Here is a 20,087-nt window from a genome sequence, read left to right as displayed (position 1 = left end):
GAATCTCCTCTTGTTATCAAAGAGGGAGTCTTGGTGGCTAAACATAAGCCATTTCCGTATTCAAGTAAAGGGAAAGAGGTAATTTTGGCTTCCTTCAAGTTACCAAAATCTCCTCTACCGGTTTCTTTTTTTGGAGCAAATGACAAAGAAGATTCTTCTTCAAGGAGTAGTTTTGTTGATATTTTGAAGAATGACAAGGAGATTGACAAGGTTAATGTCAATATCAATAATCCAATTATTTCTTCAAATTTTGAAAATTCTAATGTGTGGTTTAAAAAACCAAACATTAAAATTAATTGGAATAAAAATCTTAAGGAGATTGAAGATTTAAACATTGTTAAACTGGATATGGATAAAGAAAAATCAAATATTCAAGTTTTGAGTAAATCTTTGGTTGTTAAAACTCTTGGGAAAGATTTACCCTTCTCTAAATGTGCCATTGAGTTAAGAAAGCAATGGAAGAAATATGGAGGATTCCATTTAACCATTCTTGGCCTAGATTGGTTACTTTGTTCCTTTCAAACTCATGAAGCCAGGAAGAAGTCCTTAATGGAGGTCCATGGTTTGTTTGGGGTTTTGCAGTTGGGTTAGACAAATGGTCTCCTAACTTATCTTCTAATTCATTGGAAGGTGTTTCATATCCAATCTGGGTTCGTCTTCCTCACTTACCCCTTCACTGCTGGGATGATTCCAATATCACTAGAATTGTCTCTAGAATTGGGACTCCATTACTTTTAGATGGTAATATGTTTAGATGGGGAAGAAGAGAATTTGCTAGAGCCTGCATTCGAGTTAATTTGAACTCTAAACTCCCTTCTGGAATATGGGTTGAAGGGTTGCATGGATGATTTTTTCAAAAGTTTGAATACGAAAATCTTTCATCGCTTTGTTTCAAATGTGGGAGAATAGGGTATATTGATTTAGTTTGTCCAAATGTTGAAGAAATCCCTTCCATCTTAAATCATAATGATCATCTTTATGGTCCTTGGATGCAATTCAAATTCAAAAACAAGAAGAAACCAGTGAGAAATCAATTGAAATACAAGATTATTTCAGCAGTAGAAAAATCTGGAACGGGTTGTAGAAGTGAAGATATTGTTCTTGCTAAACCAGAAGAAATTGTACAAATTTTGGCAGATGAAAACAAGCTCAAACTGATGTTCGATCCAATGGAAGTTGCAGATCAAATTGAAGAAAATGCTGGATTCAAGGAAGGAGATGAAGTGGAGGTTAACCAGAATTTGAAATTCAGCATGGACCAACTTGGTTCTTGGGATTCAGTTTTTTAATCTAACTCGTTTAAAGCTTTGGTTGATGTGGATAATATGGTTGATGGTTTGTTAGTAGAACCCAATGAGATGGAATCTAAAATTGTTGAAAAATTGGACATTCAAAATTCAAATTTTGAAAGTAAAAAAAAATAGATTATAGCTGAAATTTCGGTAACAACAAATGCTGTTCAAAATTCAAATCCAAAGGTTGATGAGATGGCTTTCTCTCCAACTAACTCAGCTCTCAATTTTAAAATTCCTCAAACTATGGAGGCTGAAAAGAAGGATGATTCAGATTTCGATTTCTAAAGCTACCGAATCAACTCAAGGTACTGAATTATTGGTTAGTCACGAACCAGATTTTGAATTCAAAATTTCTAGTTTTCGGGAGGAGGTTGTAATAGATTCTGCTATTGCATCTCCCTCAACAACTTTAGAGGCTGCTTCTTATATTAATGGTAACCCCATTAATTTTACAATCCTTGATTCTTCTCCTCATTCAGCAATTAGTTTGAATTTCAAAAAAACTTTTCTTAAGAAAGACAAAAGCTTTTTTGCCAAGAAGATTAATTCCCCCAGATAAAAGCATGTTTTATTCAAAGAACTTCAAGCTTTGGGTCCGGTGAAAGAACATCCTAGAAGAAAGATGGCTGATCATAAAGAGAAGAACGGTTTGAGAGATTCTTCTTCTATTTTTTCTCACTAAAAATGCGAATAGTTTCTCCCGTGGACAACAAAATACCAGAGATTTACATGAAGATGGAGCATATGATCATAAAGTTTGGAGAATTAATACCAAACTTTTGGAATTTATTATTAAATTGTAATTTTCACTCTAGCTTTTGTTTCCTTTTCTTTCTTTTAATTAGTTATTTTAAACTTTGTCTAAATGATTATGGGATCTTTACTAATTCTTATTCTCTAACTGGATGGGAACTCTGGGATACTAATCAACCCTCGGGTTGTCTTAAATTTTGGTATCCCCTGCATCTCAACAGTTTCATAATAGGAGATAGTGGATTTCATTTCATTTATAACAAGTTTAAATTAACAAATTTAGTTTCAATAAGGTTCCTTTTTCTTTTTGAAAAAGGGGTCATTAGCTTCTATTACCTAGTTTGTATTAGGTTATCTACTCTTTTATTTTAATGCAATTTCTGCATTTCTTCAAAAAAAAATATAGGGTATTGCAAAATTTTTTTTTTAATTTTCTCTTCATTGAATATAAGGACATTAAACAATGACTTGGCTAGCACATGTTACATGCATCCAAGCGAATCTAACTCCTTATATTTGATATTCAGATCCGGTGGGTGCAATTTCGTCATCTTTATTTCGGTTAGTCACCCCTTCTAAAAAATATAAATTCTAAATTAACTTGAAGCTCTTCCTATTTAGGAGATTAGTTCACAACAAGACAACTTAGATCGAGCTACTGCATACATACAGAACCTGACAGAACAGATCCAGAAACTAAAGCAGAGAAAGGAATTAGGGAGATGCAATTACATGGAAAGCGATACATAAATCAAAGATTCAACCAAGTTATGGTTGAAGTTCCCAGTAGTTGAAGTCAGGCATCAGGACCAAAATCTGGAGGTTCTTCTCATCAGTGGTTTGAAGAAGAGGTTTGCCTTACATGAGGTCATTGGCATTTTAGAGGAAGGAGGAGCAGATGTGGTCAATGCTAGCTTCACAATTGTTGGAAACAAGATCAACCACACAATTCATTGCTAGGTAAAATAAATAACTAAATATAAAAACTTGAAATTGTATTTTTGACTGTAACATAGTAAGACTATTTTGATCCTTTCCAGGCTATTTCGTCTATAATTAGGTTGGAAGCTTCAAGGGTGTCTGAAAGGCTGCAGCAATTGATCAGATGATCAGTTTATATTATATTGGAAAATTTTATAATCAGAATACCTTTTTAAAAATTTTTAATTAGAGTAGATCAACTTTTAAAATTTTAAATAGATTTTAAGATGAGTGTGATATGTAGATAGTTGATATTATATTTATCTTTAAAAAAATTTAAATTTTTTTGATTTATTCTGCTAAATTTTTTTATCAAATATTATGATACTAAAATTTCCCTATTAATATTATATTCATCCGAACCACTCTATATGTTCCCCTGATTCCTCATCTATTTACGGGCCATGCCACTCCAAAAAATCTATAAATTGACTCCTCATTTCTCTTGAGAAGGGATCCAAGCAAGAGGAAGAGAAGAAGAAGAGAAGAAGAGAAGAGAAGGATATGAGAGAATAACTCCTCATCGACTGCCGCCGGAGTCCTGCCCGACCCCCGAGTGACGCTGGAATTCTGTTGAACACTTGACTAACACTGGAATTCTTCCCAAGTGACGTCGGAATTTTGCCCGACACTGAAATTATGCCACACTCAAACCACGTTGAAATTAGGCTCAACTTCAAAATGACATCGGAATTGTTCTCGACCTCCAAACGATGCCAACATTTTTCCCTATCTCTAAGAAATGCCAGAACTCTGCTCGACGTTGCAACTGAATTTCAATACTAAAGATATTCATTGTAATCTGATCGTCCTAAATTTTAACTAGGCGTGACCGCATGATTTTTTCCCTTTCAGGATTTTCCACGTAAAAATCCTGATGTCGCTATTTCTCTTATGTTTGTGTGCTAGATATTCATATAACGCTGAGACAAAAGTTTTTTAACTCTATCGCCACATATATTTTAGTCCGCAACAGTTTGGTGCCATTTATGGGAACCATTATCCCACATTTTCAAGTATTTATTCAATAGTTAACAGGCATAGTAATCGCATCATTGGGGCGTTTCACTCCAACTCCCACCAGTCCAGAAATCAGTCTATGAATCATAGACGCCCGATGTCTGCCTCTTTTTATCCTGGGGGGAAAAATGGTGCTGGAGAAGGAAACTCGGGACCCTTCCTAGAAGATAGAATATGAAAATTAAAAGAATCTTAGAACGAGATCCTTCAACTCCTATGAGAGACTCGGCAGCCAGCATTACCACAGTGGGAAGAAGTTCTTTTCCCTCGAGCTCCACCATTGGCCGAAGATGTTCAACTCAAACATCTTCAGGTAAAGATTCATCTCCCTTCACCAAGAATACATCCACAGTCACACCAGGATGACGAACTTGCCGATACAGTATGTTCTACACATCCTTCGCCCATAATTCAGCAACCTCGCATTCTCCTGATCTCCCTAAAGACTTAGCCCAACCACACGTTGCTGAGCTCATGTACAATGCCCTCCATCATGAACTACGGAGATTAGTACGGGAAGAGTTAACCCGAGGAGATCTAAGGCAAACTCTCCAATTGAAGAACTTCAAGGAGTCATCACCTCTAACTGAAGTCATTCTTCAACACCCCATTCTGGCTGAATTCAAAGTACGATGCGGGACACTGTTCATTCCTACGCTGATCTGATCCATCATCTGGAGGCACAAATCTCTGCATATGAAGTCATACATGCTCATAAAAAATAGTTTGAGCAAGTCAATGGGAAATGCAAATGTGCACCTGGGATGGATAATTCATTCTTATAATAAAAGAAGAAAGGAAAGAATAATCTACCTCATAGGCCTCCATTGACTCGATGGGAATCTCGATAGGAAAAGGAGTATACCCCACTCAACACATCTCAAGAAAATATATTAATGGCCATTCGAGATCAAGATAAACTGAAATGGTTGAATCCTTTGAAGCCGAACACTAGAAATCCAGATCAGTACTATCACTTTCATCGTAGTCGTGGTCACTCTACCGAAGCCTATAAGCAACTCAATGATGAGATTGAAAGACTCATCCACCAGGGCTATCTTTGACAATTTATTTGAGATTCACTTACCTGAGAGGAAGCTCGTCTCGCTAGGGGGAAAAATTAACAACAAAGATAACCATTAAACAATATTCAAATGGTTATAGAGATTGAATGATCACACACTTTGTACATTTGTATTAATAATACTACTTATCTTATTTTATTATGTCTCTTTTATGTGAAGTAGGGTGTCACTTTGATATCCTTGACGTCTTTTTACAAGTTAAACATTATATTATTCCCATACGTATATCTTATATATTAAGTCATTGTAACTTGTATATCCCTATGTCATACTAGGGAACAATTATGCTGTCTTACATAATACAATAATATGATGTTCACGTTGTTGTGATATTATTCTCTTATAAAAGATAAAAAAATTTCTCAAACTCTTTCTCTGTGATTCGAGAAATACATAATCTATATTGTATCTCAATAACCGGATGATCAATCCCAAAGAGATTTATTTTGACATCTTCCACACAGGTTAATGTCATCGAGCAAAGGCTCTAGCATACAACCTTGGATAGATCTCCTTGATGGATTAACATCATCGAGAAAAGTGCTCTAACATACAACCTTGGATAGGTCTTGTCAAGAGAGTTGCTATTTGCATGTTTTATATTTTTGCAACTTGAATAGTTTTGATGATTCTAAATATTATTGTTTTAAGTTTTGTTTTCTCCTACCACTTTTTAGAAGAATTATTTTTGCTCTTATGTGGACTAACATTTCAGGATAATCGAACTCAAGACTAATGAAGACTTCAAATCAAAATTCAGCATGAGATACTTTGTAAATTGCAGTTTATAACTTTTATTATAATTAAGTTTGAGAAAATATAATTTTAATTAAATAAACTTAGCACACACACTTGGGAAATCTTTAAAAATCACACTGATCGTACGCGAGGAACCTGGTTCGTACCGGACGATCAAGTTAGTTATCCCTTAGGAAGAATAATGAAACGAATAGGAAGTGAAGAAATTTTTCTAAGTCCTAATCGTCCAGATGAACTTCTATTCATCCTAGGATGAAATGTTCTCTGAAAATTTTTTGTTCAGACGAGCTCCTATTCGGCTCAAGACAAAATGCTCTCTATAAAAATTTCGCCTAAACGAACTCTAATTCGTCCCAAGATGAAATGCTCTCTAGAAAATTTTTGTTCAGATAAGATACTATTCTACCTAGGACGAAATGTTCTCTGTAAAAATTTCGTCCAGGATGATCTACGATCGTACGGGATGATCCACTGCGTACAGACTTGAATTTCAGCAGTTTTTGGACGATTTTTTGTGTCTTTCCTATATAAAGTCAAATAAAAACTGTTACTTAATCTATTTTCCTACTGATCTTCGTGCCAACTAAAAGGAGACTCAAGGAGAGAGTGTGAGAGAGTGTTTGAAGGAGGATTGTTACTATTGGAGTGTGAAGGATTCACTTGGTACTCAAATGTAAGAATCTCCACTTGTGGTTTTTTTATTACCTCACTCCTTTCTCTTGTTCTTCTAGATTTCTAGTGAGAAGATCTGTCAAGGAGATTCGGTTCTCTACCGACACTTGGAAAGTGTGAACAGCCGAAGGGTTCTCTGCCCACACTTGGAGAGTGTGAAAGGATGAAGGGTTCTCTGCCCACACTTGGAGAGTGTGAAAGGATAAAGGGTTCTCTGCCCACACTTGGAGAGTGTGAAAGGACGAAAGGTTCTCTGCCTACACCTGGAGAGTGTGAAAGGACAGACAGTTCTCTGCCAATACTTGGAGAGTGTAAAAGGATGACGGTTCTCTGCCGCACCGGGTGGTGGTGAAAGAGTGTTTTATAAAGGCTTCTTCGCCTTGTTGTGGGTGCAAAAGGAGAGTCACTAGTGGTATTAGTGCAATACTCAGAGGGTATATCTGGGGAGTGGATGTAGGTCGTCTTTGACCGAACCACTGAATCTCATGTCTTTTAATTTTTCTGCTGCTTTTGTTTTACTGTTTAAATTGTGGTTGAAAAACCTTTTTCTTCAAAATTCACTAAAGTTATTTTTCAGTATAATTATTTTAAAAGAGGGAAAAATTTTTAATTTCCAATTCCCCCCCCCCCCCCTCTTAGTTAGCTACTGGGATAAAAGCTTAGGTTTAATAACCTAATTCATATTGAACAAGTTTCAACAGGTCTCACATCCTTGATGGATTCTCTCGACCTCTTCCACACAGATTAACATCATCGAGCAAAGTGCTCTGACATACAACATTGGATAGGTCTCACATCCTTTGTGGATTCTCTCAACCTCTTCCACATAGGTTAACGTCATCGAGAAGGGCTCTAATATACAACCTCGGATAGGTCTTACATCCTTAGTGTATTCTCTCGACCTCTTTCACAAAGGTTAAAGTCATCGAGTAGAGCTCTGATATATAACCTCGGATAGGTCTTACGTCCTTAGTGGATTCTCTCGACCTCTTTCACACAGGTTAATGTCATCGAGCAGTGATCTGACATACAACCTCATATAGATCATATATTATTGATGTATTCTCTTGACCTCTTCTACAGAGGTTAACATTATCGAGTAATGTTCTGAGTGAATAATGTTTTATCTATAAAGACTCTAAGAAAGCAACTGGATGATAAATTCATCACTCATATAAAGACTTCAGTGATCTCAAATACCCTCACAAAAATATGGGGGTAATATATGAAAACATGCCTAAATGATGTAATCACAATTCAGTTTGCTCTGAAGGACAAATTCTTTACTTCATATACAATATAGTTAGAGTTACATTGTAAAAAGTACACATAAAGTTCTTTTTTGCAAGGATTTGAAATAAAAAAAAAGTACAGTGACATTATTTATATAAGCTACTATCATCAAGCAATAAAAAACTTTACAATAGTCAAATATCTTTGGTAGATTTAAGTTTTCTTATATGCTGCACACAAGTATCTCCTACAACTTCTTCAAAAAAAGAAATATCTAATGTATGCACACAAATATCTCCTAATAGTCAAATATATATAGCCTTAGCAGAATGCAAGAGGACCACCATCATCATCGGCCCTTCGCTCGATGTTCGCCGTCGGTCCTTTCCTTCATATCTGCCATCATAGGCTTCTCGCTCGACTACTACTAGCAGTGTACCCTCGAACTCTCTCCTTCAACTCTACACTCAGACGTTAACTGCTAATAGGCTTCAACTCGATCATCCATCATCGACAAACTTTCACTCAAACATCATCAAAATTTTCTCCTTCTACTCATAACTTCTGATTCTCCTCCAGGATAATATTACCACCAAATCTTCTCAAATATCCCTCGCATACAAGTAGCAATAGATCTTCTTCTATCACTAGTATATCTATTAAGAAGATACCTCTCATAGTGACTTCTTCTTAACAAGAGAGTGGCACTGAATTTGATAAGGGAATGCCGCTTATCTCCGACAGTGGAATGCCTCCAATGTAAGAAGAAAACCAGAGAAGAAGAAAAGGAACAATTCTAAAAATTCTAACTTCTACACTAAAGAGGGGCACCAATTTAAGTAGGGAAAGTCTCCTATGAAAGATAGTAGAAAGCCTCTATAGTAGGAAGAAAAATGGCGGAGAAAGAAGGAAGAGGAGGGGAAGTCTCCAACTTCTGTATAAGAGAAAGGGCGCTAAGTCAAGTAAGGAAAGCCACATATTTAAAAACAACAAAAAGCCTCAACTATCAGAATGCTAGAGGAAGAAGAGGAGAATGGGCAAGTTTCTCCTTAGCCATAGAGGGCTATTTATAGTGTTTTTTGGAGAGGGGAGAAGGTTCTTGATTTTTCATATATTTTTTTTGAATTTTTTCAAAAAAATTTTGGATTTTTCAAAAAACTTACAGAATTTTTTGGGCCCCACAAGAATTAAAAAAATATCAAAAGCTTAACCGCGCGGCTAACCGCTGCAGAATACCGCGGTACTATGCGGTCGCGCGTGGCGTGCGTGCCACCGCCAACCGGACGGTTCGGTCACCTATACAAGTCTGGGCCCAATTTTTGGCCCGGACGGTCAAAATACGACATTTTTTGGATCCCTGGACATGTTTTTCGACGTTTCAGACTCAATTTTGATACTTTTGGAGCTCAACGGGGCCTCTATGATCAAATTTAAGCAAGCTATTAAATTTTGGAATGTAATTTTTTGTGATTCGACCAGTGTGAAATGTTAACACATATATTTTCAGGCTCCTGGAGCTTCGACGTTTAAAAATAGGGGGCCAAGTGATATATCTTCAAAAAATTATCTTGACTGGCACGAATCTCGAGGCAAAATCCATCCAGAAACTTCAAAAATTAAATTTGGGATCACCTGAACTCTGATTTCAGCAAACTTATATTCAAACTTAGCGTCTCGAAAATACGAACCAATGACACCAAATTCGACCCAATACGAGCCCAAATAAGTCCAAATTAAGGACCCGAAGCACTTTTGGAAAGTTCGTACCATAATTTGAGTTGCCAAATGGTTTTTAAATTTGATGAGCATATTATCAAATCTAGCTACTCGACAAAATGAATCCAATGAGCCTAAGATCGCTAAATTCCGCTGTCATTAAGTTCTTCAAATGCCTGATAAACGGTCCATGATTGAAGGATTCAATATCGGCCATTCATCTGAACCACTCCATATTTTCCCCTGATCCCTCATATATTTATGGGGCATGCCACTTTAGAAAATCTATAAGTAGACCCCTCATTTTTCTTGAGAGGGGTCCCAAGCAAGAGGAAGAGAAGAAGAAAAGAGAATGATAGGAGGGAATAACTCCTCCTCGACCACCGCCAGAGTCCTGCCCGATGTGCGAGTGATGCCGGAATTCTATTGGACTCCCGAGTGACGCCAAAATTCTTTACAAGTGATGTCAGAATTCTGCCCGACGCTGAAATTATGCTAGACCTAAACTAAACCAAAATTCTGCTCAACTTCTTATCGACACCGAAGTTCTACTCGACCTTCGAAGGATGCCAACATTCCGCCCAATCTCTAATTGACGTCGAAACTCTGATCGATGTTATAACTGACTTTTAATACTAAAGAGATTCATTTTAATCTGATCATCCTAAATTTTAAGGATGAGTCAGCCTCTTGTATTTCAAGCAAACAATAGTAGAACTCTTTCACTGGGCGTGGCCCCATATATTTTCCCCTTTCAGGATTTTCCACGTAAAAATCCAAGTGTTTCTATTTCTCCTCTATTTGTGTGCTAGATATTCGTACAACACTTAGACATAAGTTTTTTAACTCTATCGTCATGTATATTTTAGTATGCAACAAGGCTCCCTTTATAAATTAGTGATTTCATACCAGGAGAATTTTATTTCTAATCTCAGTGATTAGAAAGCCAACAACTGTACTAGATTGAATTTGACCCTATTGCACTATCTCTATCCAGTGTGAAAGCTTCGATAAAGGGCACCTTCAGTATTGGGAGTGCTATGGGGAGCCGTTACGCAAGATCACCTTTATAAATTCCTTTGAGCTAGCTTACTTGTCTTATCTCGTGATAAATATTTGATATTGGTAACAGATGCACCAATTACTGAACACACCAAGATTTATAGCTTACTGGATTCACAAACTTTACTAATCCTATGGAGTAGGTTGTTAGCAACTAGCAAGTTGTCGTCAACTAGCATATTGTAGCAGGCAAGCTCAAGGTGGTGGTTGTAATAGTCCAGGAAGAGGCTGCCACTATAAGAAAAATTAGTATTTTTTACGGACCAAATCTGTCAAAAATGAACATTAGTTGTCAGAAATATTGACATTGTTGGGGAATTATTGACAGAAATTAGTTCGATGGTAAAACATATGTGGGAAAAATGTTTCCAATGGAAATAAGTCTACCAAAAATAGTTTGGGTAGATTCATCAATAGTTTTCCTTCAGAAATGTAGTCTAAAAAATGGTAGTTCCATATCCCTATTTTGGCAGAATTTCCACCAGAATTTTCAACAGAATACCACTGGAAATACCGGTGGTCAAATTACCGGTTATTTCCTCCAAGATGATTGGCGGTTATCACCAAAAGAATGGCCACTAGAACTTCTGGCGATAATTTTTCTCCTGAAATGTTTCAATAATTCATCGTATCGCTGTTATCAATGGATAATCCAATGGAAAACTATACTATAAATGAAAAATAAGCCTTATTATTAAATATTCTACAGCACAATAATCGTACAAAATATACATATATCAAATGCACATTTCAATTTCGAACAAAAATACTAATACCGTATATAATAAGATATTTGATCACAAAAATATATTTTGCAATTACCAAATAGTTCTAAGATAAACATTAAGCTTATTACACAATAAAAATAGACCATAAAATGCATAAACACATAGTAATACAATTTTTAACAGTAATAAAAGTCTAATCATAATCAATTTCGTCATTTTACTCCCTTGTCGATGCTGGCTTCTTTCCACTGAACTAGTCCATAATTATTTGTAACTCTAATATCTAACTTTTCTGCATGTGCATCTACATTAGCATATCAACTTATTAATATACAATATAACATTATTAGCAACCATTTTTTTTAAAATCTTATATTAAATACGGGAAGGCTTAAGTTACTCAAACTCTACCAAGTCCCTAACTAAACTTTGACTCATTGGGAAAAGTTATAGTCTCAACCTAAAAAAGACAATAAGGATCTAAAGATAGACCAATATTCACCTTTAATTTTGGATATACATGGCATTCGACCCCTCCCAGTCAAGGTATAATCAATTCTAGGAGATACAATTCCACCTCTTCCATACAGACCAATGTGATCGAGCAATACTCTAATAAATAATCTCAGATAAGTAAAATATATATATTTTTTTAATTTCTTCCAACTTTGTCCACATATTTTAACATCATTAAGTAACACTCAAACAAACAACCTCAAATATATTAAAAATCTTATGTTTATTTCTCCCAATCTCAAGTTAATGACATCGAGCAATATATTAGAAAAATTCTTAAAAAGGCACGCTCATGAGTTAGCCTTGAAGAGAAGCTAGTAGTGGATAATATTATCATTATAAAGACCCTATAAGGGAAAGAGGATTATAGATTCTCCAATCAAAACACTAGGAAGGCATGCCCATGAGGTAGTCTCGATGGAAAGCAAGCAGTGGACATGATCCTCAGTAGAAAGACTCCATATAAGCAAGTGGTTGATAAGGCATCCACTAATTCAGAAATCCCAAAAAGTAAAAACCTCAAAAGTTTTACTATTATATAAAAACATTTAAAGGAAAAAAGCCTTAAAAAGAAAAAATGTATACAAAACCTTGTAAGGTAAAAGCCTTAAAAGGCATTTATACACCTAAAATCTCAGAAAGCATAAGTCTAAAAAAGAATTGTTGTAACAACTCAAAATTTTGAAATTAATTGAAAATGGAAAATTTTTAATTTATGTTTGAATTGTAGCATAGTGGAGAGAAAGAGAGCTATCGAACCTTTGCTGCTTTTATAGAAATTGCTCAAATCACTATAGGCGATTCTAATACTATCTTTATTTTCAAAGATTTTGATTTTAACTCTTTCATTCTCTATAGAACTGATTTTAATATTAATTTCTAAAATTTATTGAACTTTTATCACACAATTTTTTATATTTTATCATACTAATTATCCTGAACATTTTGACTGTAATATTTATTGAATTTCAACAAGTAAAATGTAAGTTAATATATTTTATACAAATTCTATTAATTAAATAACTAATATTTTTACTATAAGTATATTGTTAATATAAGTATTAAAAATGAATGTGGGTATGTGATTAAGTAATAGCTCGTAGCTATAATTATTATATTACTATTGTAATAATATGTGTGAGTATAATTAAAAGATATTTTCACTGACAATGATTAGAGACTGATTGGTCTGTATAGCATGATGGGCCAATGACCTTTTGTTTAAATAATGTAGTTTGGTGTTAACCTCTATTGATTCACTAATATTGATTTAGAGTTATAAAGTATGTATATATATGTAGTTGTCCACCATCGTTCACTACCTCGTTGTGGCACGAATTAAAATGACTAAAAATTTATCTAGATACCATGGAATCACAGATGAGGCAGCGAATAATTATACCACAACGAGGCAGTGAACGATGGTGGACAACTATACCATGACGAGGTGGTGAATGACATGAAATGACACATACGAACGAGAGCGACAAATGAAGGAAAAGAAAAATTACAGGCAGACCATGAAAAGATGGAAATAGTACTTCCTTCGGAAGAATCACAAGTGGTTTTTCAATCAAAAATATTTCCAATGACTATTCCACCGAGAAGAAGTTGTTAGAATTAAGTAAGCCATTGGATATTCCACTGGAACATTTCTAACACAATTTTTGCTGGCAAATTTTATTGCCTTAAAATAATCGACAGCCTATCTGACAGACAGGATGCCAAAAAACTACCAATGGTATATCAGTCTGAAAGGTCATCAAAATATTTCCAGCAAAAATACCATCGGTTTATCCTCATATATTATTGGCAGACTTATAACAGTCAGAAATGTCATCGAAGTAGCGATTTTTTGTAGTGAGTAGCTGAGGAGCAAGTGGGTGACAACATTGTGGAGGGTTGTATGGCTTCACTCTGATAAGGGCACTTCACTGATGTCCTTTCTCCTTTAATATTAATCTCAATGGAGTAAATCATGACAAGTCTAGAGGTCATCTAAAGGATGGTGCGCCACAAATGCACTATCAGGCCCAATAGAAGACAAGGAGGGGCAACATCGAGTGAGGTCATTGATCTGAGGATGGAGGTCACCAAATTGAAAAAAGTGATCTTGTGATGATGAATCGACAAAATACCATAAGGACTATAGTTGGCTTAGTGATGGTCATGGTGAGGGGTTGCATAGAGAATGCGAAGTTATCAGGCTTTGCAATGAGTATACTTTTCTTAGATTATTTTGAAGGTTTAAAGTGTTAAGATTAGCAATGACAAATGACCCCCTATACGGATGCTCCATGGTGACAAGTAAATTCGACCCACAGCTTTTACAATTCTAATTTTTTCCTCTTTTTTCTATGGTCTAATATTATAAAGTAATGAAATAAATGTATCTTATTTATACAAGTATATTTATCATCAGACGAGCTCTTTTGTTTTTGTTGCGTCCAGGAGTATTCACGGCAGTTGAGAAATATAAAGTTTATCGTCTTAGCGTTGTACGAAAATTCGGCACGCAATCAGATAAGAGAGAGAAAGGGTATAGCATTTATGAGACACCATGATTTTTACGTGGAAAACCCCTAAAAAGGGGGAAAAACCACGGGGCCTAGCCCAGTTTGAATGAATCCACTAATATTGTAGTCGATTACAAATGAGGCCCTTCCTTGGGAGAAGGCCTTAGCTTGATGTACATTTTACAGAGTACATTACATGATATGAATACAAAGAATCACTATATACAAGTTCGTTTGGTCGGGAGGACCGTAGTCGGTGGGTGACGGAGGTCGGACAGCTTGTAGTCTGTGGGCGACGTAAGTCAGGAGAACCATAGTCGGCTGGCGATGGAGATAAGAAGGACTGTAGTCGGTGGGCGACGTATGTCAGGAGGAACGTAGTCGGCAGGTGACGGAGGTCGAAAAGACTGTAGTCGGCGGGCGACATAAGTCAGAAGGATTGTAGTCGGCTGGCGACGGAGGTCAGAAGGACAGTTGCCTTGTGAAGGAGGCTGGAAGGACTATGTCAGACAATGAAGGTCAGAAGGACGTCGTCAAGTAGAAGTCCAATAATGGAATGAAATCCATATTCGGATATACGTCCAACGAAAGTCCGATAACTTGTAGAAGTCCAGCATCAGGTAGAAACTTGGTGAAAAGTGAAGGCCAGGTGTCGGGTAGAAGTCCGACGTGTGTTGGTGGACGAGGAGAACTCCGGCATCACTTGGGCGAAGTTTCGGCACTAGGAGGGAACTTTGTCCTTAATTGAGAAGAATTTCTACATCCCATGGAAGTTGGGCAGAATTCTGGCATTCTCCCGAATATCCAAAAGAGTTCCAGCGTATTCAGGCGGCGGGAAGAGCTCCGGCGGTGGTCGAGGAGGAGAGGATTCTCCTTTTCCCCTTTCTCTTCTTCTTCCCTTCTTATTCTCTCTCATCACCTCCCCCTCTTGCGAAGAATGAGAGCTCTATTTATAGTTTTTCTCGAGTGGCATGGCTTGTAAATAGGTGTGAGATCAGGGGCGAATAAGGAGTGGTTGAAAGGATGGCTGATATTGAATCCTTTGATCTTACACCGTTTGTCAGCCATTTGAAGGCTTTAGTGATTTTGGAATCCGGCGATCTTAGACTCGTTGGATTCGTCTCATCGATCCGTCCGATTTGACTATAAGATCGCCAAAATCGGAGACCGTTTGGTAACTCAAATTGTGGTTCGAACCTTTTAACAGTGCTTTGGGTCCTTGATCCGGACTCATTTGGGCTCGGATTGGGTTGAATTTGGTGTCGTTGGGTTTGTATTTCCGAGACGCTCAGTTTGACTATAAGTTTGCAGAAATTGGAGTTCATGTGCACTCGAATTTAGTTTTTTAAGTTTTCAACTTGATTTTTGCCTCGAGATTCGTGCCTGATAAGAATAATTTTTGCATGACGTATCAGTTGCCCCCTTATTTTCGGACATCGAAGCTCCAGAAGTCCAAAAATACTTGTTCCAAAATTTTACATCGGCCGAATCGCAAAAAATTGCATTCCAAAAGTTGAACATTTGCACAGACATGATTGTAGAGGCCCCGTTGAGCTTCGAAACTGTCAAAACTAAGTCCGGAACGTGGAAAAATGTGTCCAGGGACCCAAAAAATGTCTGAATCAGACCGTCCGGGCCAAAAATTGGGCCCGGACACACGCAGACTCCCGAACTGGCCGGCCGGCCGGCCGGCAATTGCCCGGTTAGGCGCGGCTTCTCACTGTCCGCGCGGTTTCAGTTTTTGAATTTTTTTTATGGGGTCCATTTGGATTTAAAAAATCCAAAAAAATTACTAAAAATTCTGAAAAAATTTGAAAAAATTCAAAAAAATTCCAAAAATTTGAAATTTCTAGAGAACTCTTGAAACTTCACCCATTCTCTCCAAAAAAGTATAAATAGGCCCCCTAGACCTTTAGAAAAATTGTCTCTTCTCTTCTTTTCTTCCTCTGGCTCTCTGGCAGTTGAGGCTTTCGCTATTTTCTAGTGAGAAATTTCCCTTGCTCGAATTAGTGCCCCTCCTCTTATACAGGAGTTACAGGATTTTTCTTTCTTCCCCCATAGCTTTCTAACGGTTGAGGCTTCCGCTATTTGCGAGTGGGAAATTTTCCCTGCTCGACTTAGCGCCCCTCCTCTCGTGCAGGAGTTACGGGATTTTTTTCCTTCCCCAACAGCTTTCTGACGGTTGAGGCTTCCGCTATTTGCGAGTGGAAAATTTTCCCTGCTCGAATTAGCGCCCCTCCTCTCGTGCAGGAGTTACGGGATTTTTCTTCCTTCACCCACGACTTTCTGACGGTTGAGGCTTCCACTATTTGCGACTGAGAAATTTTCCCTGCTCGACTTAGCGCCCCTCCTCTCGTGCAGGAGTTACGGGATTTTTCTTCCTTCCCCCAAGGCTTTCTGACGGTTGAGGCTTCCGCTATTTGTAAGTGGAAAAATTTCCCTGCTCGAATTAGCGCCCCTCCTCTTGTGCAGGAGTTACGGGATATTTCTTCTCCCCCTATTCTTCGAGAGATCTGTTGAACTGCAGAAATCTGGCGTCGGGTAGAAATACGGCCTCGGGCAGAAGACCGATGAAAGTCCATTGACGGACAGAAGTCCGACGACAGGTAGAATTCTAACGTCCGGTGGAAGACCAATGAAAGTTCATCGACGAGCAGAAGTCTGATGACGAGTAGGAGCCCGCTGACGAGCAGAAGTCCGACGATATGGAGAAGGCCGATGTCCGGTAGAAGTTCAACGTCGGGTAGAAGACTGATGAAAGTTCGTCGACGAGCAGAAGTCCGACAACAAGTAGGAGTTCGCTGACGAGCAGAAGTCCAACGACAAGAAGAATTCTGATGTCTGGTGGAAGAACGACGTAAGTTCGTCGACGAGTAGAAGTCCAATGACGAGTAGGAGCCCGCTGACAAGCTGAAGTCCAATGATAGGGAGAAGTCTGGCGTCGGGCAGAAGTTCAATGCCGGGTAGAAGACCGACGAATGTTCGTCGACGAGCAAAAGTCCGACGATGAGTAGGAGTCCGCTGACGAGCAGAAGTCCGACGATAGGGAGGAGTCCGGCGTAGGGTAGAAGTTCAACGTCGGGTAGAAAATCGAGGAAAGTTTTTCGACGAGCAGAAGTCTGACGACTAGAAGGAGTCCGCTTACGAGCAGAAGTCCGACGACAGGGAGAAGTTCGGCGTCGGGTAGAAGTTCAACGTCGAGTAGAAGAGCGACGAAAGTTCATCGACGAACAAAAGTCCGACGATGAGTAGAATTCCGACGACAGGGAGAAGTCTGAAGTCGAGTAGAAGTACAACATTGGGTAGAAGACTAACGGCTTGCAGAAGTCCGGTGTCAGGTAGAATTCTGATGAAAGTGCTGCAAGGAAAAAGTTCAGCAATAAAAGGAAATTCAACATCGGGTAGAAATTTAACTTTGTGGAGAAGTCTCATGGAAGTCCATTGACAGCATTCTGACGACGTTAACCAAGGGTGTAAGACCTATCCGAGGTTGTATGTCAGAGCCTTTGCTTGATGTTGTTAACATATATTGGATGAACCGAAGATGTGAGACCTATCTGAGGTTGTATGTCGGAGCTTTTTATCAACGACGTTAACCTGTATGGAAGAGGACGAGAGAATCAATCAAGAATATGAGACCTTTTTGAGGTTGTATGTCATAGCCTTACTTGATAACGTTAACCTGTGTGGAAGAGGTCGGGAGACTCCACCAAGGACGTTATGCCTATCCAAGGTTGTATGTCAGAGCCTTGCTCGATGACGTTAACCCGTGTGGAAGAGGTCGGGAGAATACACCAAGGATGTTAGACCTTTCCGAGGTTGTAAGTCAGAGCCTTTGCTCGACGACGTTAACCTGTGTGGAAGAGGTCGGGAGAATCCACCAAGGATGTAAGACCTTTTCGAGGTTGTATGTCTGAGCCTTTGCTCGACGACGTTAACCTGTGCGGAAGAGGTCGAGAGAATCCACCAAGGATGTAAGACCTATCCGAGGTTGTATATCGGAGCCTTTGCTTGACGACATTAACCTGTGTGAAAGAGGTCAGGAGAATCTACCAAGGATGTAAGACCTTTACGAGGTTGTATGTCGGAGCCTTTGCTCGACGACGTTAACTTGTGTGGAAGAGGTCGAATCGAATCCCCCTGGGATTGATTTTGCCTTGATTGGGAGGGGGCGAACGCCGCATTTATCCCGAATCAAAGATAAAAAAGGGGCTATCTTTAGACCGTTACTGTCTTTTTGAGGTGAAGATGAAGACCTTGCCCAAGGAGTAGAAATCCAGTAAGGGACTGTATAAAACTTGTAATTGATTGGAAGTATCCTTGTTATCGCTGGGATTTTCCTGAAATATCATCTTGATATGTAAAGCATCAGAGGATCTTTTTGACCAGAATTAGGGTCAAAGTTGCCCCCAGCCCGCATTTGATGCAACAATGACTGATGTCAGAAATTTGATAAGAGCAATCTTTTGAGATTGGAGCAAAAGTTGCCCCCCCAGTCGAGAACCATGTTCCCACAGACGGCGCCAAACTGTTGCATCCAGGAGTATTCGCGGCAGTAGAGAAATATAAAGTTTATCATCTTAGCGTTGTACAAAAATCCTGCACGCAATCAGATAAGAGAGAGAGAGGGTATAGCATTTATGAGACACTAAGATTTTTACGTGGAAAACCCCTGAAAAGGGGAAAAAACCACGGGGCCTTGCCTAGTTTGAATGAATCCACTAATATTGTAGTCGATTACAAATAAGGCCCTTCCTTGGGAGAAGGCCTTAGCTTGATGTACATTTTATAGAATACATTACATGATTTGAATACAAAGAATCACTATATACATGTTCGTTTGGTCGGGAGGACCGCAGTCGGAGGGCGACGGAGGTCGGATGGCTTGTAGTCGGTGGGCGACGTAAGTCAGAAGGACCATAGCGACTAGTGACGGTGGTAAGAAGGATTGTAGTCGGTGGGTGACGTAAGTCAGGAGGACTGTAGTCGGCGGGCGACGGAGGTCGAAAAGACTGTAGTTGGCAGGCGATATAAGTCAGGAGGACTGTAGTCGGTAGGCGACGGAGGTTAGAAGGACAGTTGCCTTGCGAAGGAGGCTGAAGGACTGTGTCTGACGATGAAGGTCAGAATGACGGCGTCAAGTAGAAGTCCAACAATGAAACGAAATCCATATTCGGATATACGTCCAGTGAAAGTCCGATAACTTGTAGAATTCCGGCATCGGGTAGAAACTTGGTGAAGGGTGAAGGTCAGGTGTCGGGTAGAAGTCCGACGTCTGTTGGTGGACGAGGAGAACTCCGGCATCACTTGGGCGGAGTTTCGGCGTTAGGAGGGAACTTTGTCCTTAATTGAGAAGAATTTCTGCATCCCATGGAAGTTGGACAGAATTCTGGCATTCTCCCGAATATCCGGCAGAGTTCCGGCGTATTCAGGCGGCGGGAAGAGCTCCTGCGGTGGTCGAGGAGGAGAGGATTCTCCTTTTCCCTTTTCTCTTCTTCTTCCCTTCTTCTTCTCTCTCTTCACTTCCCCCCTCTTGTGAAGAATGAGGGCTCTATTTATAGTTTTTTTGGAGAGGCATGGCTTGTAAATAGGTGTGAGATCAGGGGCGAATAGGGAGTGGTTGAATGGACGGCTGATATTGAATCCTTTGATCATACACCGTTCGTCAGCCATTTGAAAGCCTTAGTGTTGTCCGAATCTGGCGATCTTAGGCTCGTTGGATTCGTCTCGTCGAGTCGTTCGATTCGACTA

This window comes from Dendrobium catenatum, unplaced genomic scaffold (assembly GCF_001605985.2).
Source record: "Dendrobium catenatum unplaced genomic scaffold, ASM160598v2 fragScaff_scaffold_315, whole genome shotgun sequence".
Taxonomy (NCBI): Eukaryota; Viridiplantae; Streptophyta; class Magnoliopsida; order Asparagales; family Orchidaceae; genus Dendrobium; species Dendrobium catenatum.
The sequence above is the reverse complement of the archived record's forward strand: the minus strand, read 5'-3'. Positions refer to the sequence as shown.